The sequence below is a fragment of the Puma concolor genome, chromosome B4 (genome assembly GCF_028749965.1).
Source record: "Puma concolor isolate L17-30 chromosome B4, mPumCon1.1.hap2, whole genome shotgun sequence".
NCBI lineage: Eukaryota > Metazoa > Chordata > Mammalia > Carnivora > Felidae > Puma > Puma concolor.
This window is the reverse complement of record NC_141673.1, coordinates 91,776,007-91,782,006: the sequence shown is the minus strand read 5'-3', so window position 1 is coordinate 91,782,006 and position 6,000 is coordinate 91,776,007.

Genomic DNA, 6,000 nt, shown 5'->3' with positions numbered 1-6,000 from the left:
AATTTTAGGATTGCTTGTTCTAGTTTCGAGAAGAATGCTGGTGCAATTTTGATTGGGATTGCATTGAATGTGTAGATAGCTTTGGGTAGTATTGACATTTTGATAATATTTATTCTTCCAATCCATGAGCAGGGAATGTCTTTCCATTTCTTTAAATCTTCTTCAATTACCTTCATAAGCTTTCTATAGTTTTCAGCATACAGATCCTTTACATCTTTGGTTAGATTTATTCCTAGGTATTTTATGCTTCTTGGTGCAATTGTGAATGGGATCAGTTTCTTTATTTGTCTTTCTGTTGCTTCATTGTTAGTGTATAAGAATGCAACTGATTTCTGTACATTGATTTTGTATCCTGCAACTTTGCTGAATTCATGTATCAGTTCTAGCAGACTTTTGGTGGAGTCTATCGGATTTTCCATGTATAATATCATGTCATCTGCAAAAAGCGAAAGCTTGACTTCATCTTTGCCAATTTTGATGCCTTTGATTTCCTTTTGTTGTCTGATTGCTGATGCTAGAACTTCCAGCACTATGTTAAACAACAGCGGTGAGAGTGGGCATCCCTGTCGTGTTCCTGATCTCAGGGAAAAAGCTCTCAGTTTTTCCCCGTTGAGGATGATGTTAGCTGTGGGCTTTTCATAAATGGCTTTTATGATCTTTAAGTATGTTCCTTCTATCCCGACTTTCTCAAGAGTTTTTATTAAGAAAGGGTGCTGGATTTTATCAAAGGCCTTTTCTGCATCGATTGACAGGATCATATGGTTTTTCTCTTTTTTTTTGTTAATGTGATGTATCACGTTGATTGATTTGCGAATGTTGAACCAGCCCTGCATCCCAGGAATGAATCCCACTTGATCATGGTGAATAATTCTTTTTATATGCCGTTGAATTCGATTTGCTAGTATCTTATTGAGAATTTTTGCATCCATATTCATCAGGGATATTGGCCTGTAGTTCTCTTTTTTTACTGGGTCTCTGTCTGGTTTAGGAATCAAAGTAATACTGGCTTCATAGAATGAGTCTGGAAGTTTTCCTTCCCTTTCTATTTCTTGGAATAGCTTGAGAAGGATAGGTATTATCTCTGCTTTAAACGTCTGGTAGAACTCCCCTGGGAAGCCATCTGGTCCTGGACTCTTATTTGTTGGGAGATTTTTGATAACCGATTCAATTTCTTCGCTGGTGATGGGTCTGTTCAAGCTTTCTATTTCCTCCTGATTGAGTTTTGGAAGAGTGTGGGTGTTCAGGAATTTGTCCATTTCTTCCAGGTTGTCCAATTTGTTGGCATATAATTTTTCATAGTATTCCCTGATCATTGTTTGTATCTCTGAGGGATTGGTTGTAATAATTCCATTTTCATTCATGATTTTATCTATTTGGGTCATCTCCCTTTTCTTTTTGAGAAGCCTGGCTAGAGGTTTGTCAATTTTGTTTATTTTTTCAAAAAACCAACTCTTGGTTTCGTTGATCTGCTCTACAGTTTTTTTCGATTCTATATTGTTTATTTCTGCTCTGATCTTTATTATTTCTCTTCTTCTGCTGGGTTTAGGCTGCCTTTGCTGTTCTGCTTCTATTTCCTTTAGGTGTGCTGTTAGATTTTGTATTTGGGATTTTTCTTGTTTCTTGAGATAGGCCTGGATTGCAATGTATTTTCCTCTCAGGACTGCCTTCGCTGCGTCCCAAAGCGTTTGGATTGTTGTATTTTCATTTTCGTTTGTTTCCATATATTTTTTAATTTCTTCTCTAATTGCCTGGTTGACCCACTCATTCGTTAGTAGGGTGTTCTTTAACCTCCACGCTTTTGGAGGTTTTCCAGACTTTTTTCTGTGGTTGATTTCAAGCTTCATAGCATTGTGGTCTGAAAGTATGCATGGTATGATTTCAATTCTTGTAAACTTATGAAGGGCTGTTTTGTGACCCAGTATATGATCTATCTTGGAGAATGTTCCGTGTGCACTCGAGAAGAAAGTATATTCTGTTGCTTTGGGATGCAGAGTTCTAAATATATCTGTCAAGTCCATCTGATCCAATGTCTCATTCAGGGCCCTTGTTTCTTTATTGACCGTGTGTCTAGATGATCTATCCATTTCTGTAAGTGGGGTGTTAAAGTCCCCTGCGATTACCACATTCTTATCAATAAGGTTGCTTATGTTTATGAGTAATTGTTTTATATATTTGGGCGCTCCGGTATTCGGCGCATAGACATTTATAATTGTTAGCTCTTCCTGATGGATAGACCCTGTCACTATTATATAATGTCCTTCTTCATCTCTTGTTACAGCCTTTAATTTAAAGTCTAGTTTGTCTGATAGAAGTATGGCTACTCCAGCTTTCTTTTGGCTTCCAGTAGCATGATAAATAGTTCTCCAACCCCTCACTCTCAATCTAAAGGTGTCCTCGGGTCTAAAATGAGTCTCTTGTAGACAGCAAATAGATGGGTCTTGTTTTTTTATCCATTCTGATACCCTATGTCTTTTGGTTGGCGCATTTAATCCATTTACATTCAGTGTTATTATAGAAAGATATGGGTTTAGAGTCATTGTGATGTCTGTATGTTTTATGCTTGTAGTGATGTCTCTGGTACTTTGTCTCACAGGGTCCCCCTTAGGATCTCTTGGAGGGCTGGTTTAGTGGTGACAAATTCCTTCAGTTTTTGTTTGTTTGGGAAGACCTTTATCTCTCCTTCTATTCTAAATGACAGACTTGCTGGATAAAGGATTCTCGGCTGCATATTTTTTCTGTCTAGCACACTGAAAATCTCGTGCCAATTCTTTCTGGCCTGCCAAGTTTCAAAAGAGAGATCAGTCACGAGTCTTATAGGTCTCCCTTTATATGTGAGGGCACGTTCACCCCTTGCTGCTTTCAGAATTTTCTCTTTATCCTTGTATTTTGCCAGTTTCACTATGATATGTCGTGCAGAAGATCGATTCAATTTACGTCTGAAGGGAGTTCTCTGTGCCTCTTGGATGTCAATGCCTTTTTCCTTCCCCAGTTCAGGGAAGTTCTCAGCTATGATTTCTTCAAGTACCCTTTCAGCACCTTTCCCTCTCTCTTCCTCCTCTGGGATACCAATTATGCGTATATTATTTCTTTTTAGTGTATCACTTAGTTCTCTAATTTTCCCCTCATACTCCTGGATTTTTTTATCTCTCTTTTTCTCAGCTTCCTCTTTTTCCATAACTTTATCTTCTAGTTCACCTATTCTCTCCTCTGCCTCTTCAATCCGAGCCGTGGTGGTTTCCATTTTGTTATGCATTTCGTTTAAAGCGTTTTTCAGCTCCTCGTGACTGTTCCTTAGTCCCTTGATCTCTGTAGCAAGAGATTCTCTGCTGTCAGCTATACTGTTTTCAAGCCCAGCGATTAATTTTATGACTATTATTCTAAATTCACTTTCTGTTATATTGTTTAAATCCTTTTTGATCAGCTCATTAGCTGTTGTTATTTCCTGGAGATTCTTCTGAGGGGAATTCTTCTGCTTGGTCATTTTGGATAGTCCTTGGCGTGGTGAGGACCTGCAGGGCACTTCCCCTGTGCTGTGGTGTATAACTGGAGTTGGTGGGCGGAGCCGCAGTCAGACCTGATGTCTGCCCCCAGCCCACCGCTGGGGCCACAGTCAGACTGGTGCGTGCCTTCTCTTCCCCTCTCCTAGGGGCGGGATTCACTGTGGGGTGGGGTGGCCTGTCTGGGCTACTTGCACACTGCCAGGCTCGTGATGCTGGGGATCTGGCGTCTTAGCTGGGGTGGGTAGGCAAGGTGCACAGGGGCAGGAGGGGCAGGCTTAGCTTGCTTCTCCTTAGGTGATCCACTTCAGGAGGGGCCCTGTGGCAGCAGGAGGGAGTCAGATCCGCTGCCGGAGGCTTGGCTCCGCAGAAGCGCAGAGTTGGGTGTTTGCGCGAGGAGCGAGCAAGTTCCCTGGCAGGAACTGGTTCTCTTTGGGATTTTGGCTGGGGGATGGGCGGGGGAGATGGCGCTGGCGAGCGCCTTTGTTCCCCACCAAACTGAGCTCTGTCGTCCGGGGGCTCAGCAGCTCTCCTTCCCTTTGTCCTCCAGCCTTCCCGCTTTCTGAGCAGAGCTGTTAACTTATGACCTCCCAGACGCTAAGTCGCGCTTGCTGTGGGAACACAGTCCGTCAGGCCCCTCCGCTTTTTGCAAGCCAGACTCGGGGGCTCTGCTTGGCCGGCGAGCCGCCCCTCCGCCCCGGCTCCCTCCTGCCAGTCCGTGGAGCGCGCACCGCCTCGCCGCCCTTCCTACCCTCTTCCGTGGGCCTCTCATCTGCGCTTGGCTCCGGCGACTCCGTTCTGCTAATCCTCTGGCGGTTTTCTGGGTTATTTAGGCAGGTGTAGGTGGAATCTAAGTGATCAGCAGGATGCGCGGTGAGCCCAGCGTCCTCCTACGCCGCCATCTTCCCTCTCTCTCCAAATCCTACAGTTTAAAGAGAAATAGCAGTTAGGATCTGTGTTTTAAAGTGCCAGTGGTGTATGATTTTTACTGATCCAAAAAATTTTACAGCACTGAAAACCAAAACACTTCCATAGTAAGAAATCTAAACACAAAACATGCTTAATATTCTATATACACAATAAAATTTTCAGGTGTCTTGGACATGTGAATAATTACATGCAGACTAAACTTCCAGCTGGTATATTGACAAGCCAAGTTTTTTTTAATACTATTTTATTTTAGAGACAGAGAGAGAGTTTTTTAATTCAGACTCAGCGTGGAGCCTGATGTGGGACTTTATCCCATGACCATGGGATCATGACCTGAGTCAAAATCAAGAGTCAAAGGCTTAACCGACTGAGCCACCCAGGCATCCACAACATTTGTTGTTTTGGTTTTTTTTTTTTTTAAATTTTTTAAAAGCTTTATTTATTGAGAAAGACAGAAATAGTGCAAGCAGGGGAGGGGCAGAGACAGAGGGAGAGAGAAAATCTCAAGCAGGCTCTGCTGTACCAGCACAGAGCCAGACTTGGGGCTTGAACCCACAAAACTGTGAGATCATGACCTGAGCCAATACCAACAGTCAGATGCTCAACCATCTGAGTCACCCAGGTGCACCAAGTTTTGTTTTAATATGCAAGAATCTGAGGTGTATGTGTTTCTCTGTGCACACATGCTTGTGATGTATATATATATATATTTTTCTCCCTCTTTCTGTGTGTGTGTGTGTGTGTGTGTGTGTGTATATACATGTATATACACATATATGTATCCATATATATACATATATATATACAGCTGTATCTACTCCCTGCAACTCTTCTCTTTGACCTCTCAAGAGAGGAAATGTAGTACATTTGAAATTCACAACTTCCAAGTTTTTGTGAATCAATAATTCCTCTTCTTGAAATTTTTGACAAGTTGTTTTTTAAACAAATTTCTCTTGGGAGCAGGGAGGACATTATTATTAAATAATCTTCAGAAACTTGACAGAGAATAATACCTATATATCATAACCTCATTGATGACCAGGGTTGAGTCTGATGATTTGATTAAGTGGAGTTTCTCTTCATCTCTTCACCAGAGGACACATACATTGCTGCCTTCCTCTACTTATTCTACCTATCAAACTCGTACTCCACCTCAAGATAAGGTCCAGATTCCACCCATTTTCTTAAACCTTCCTTAAGTTTTTAGAACATACTCTCCATTAATACTGCATTATTATATATCTGTCTCTCCAACAGACTTCAAGTGTGGTGTCTTTTTCATATCTATGCAGGCATACCTTGAAGATATCACAGTTGGTTCCAGATCATTGCAATAAAGCAAGTATCACAATAAAGCAAGTCAAGTGATTTTTTTGTTTCCCTGTGCATATATGTTTATGCTGAACTGTACTATAGCCTATTAAGGGTTCAGTAGCATTATGTCTAAAAAATAAATATTTTAATTAAAAATACTTTATTGCTAAAAAATACTAATAATAATCTGAGCTTTCAGCAAGTCATAATCTTTCTACTGGTGGAGGCTCTCACCTCCATGTTGATGGCTGCTGATCAG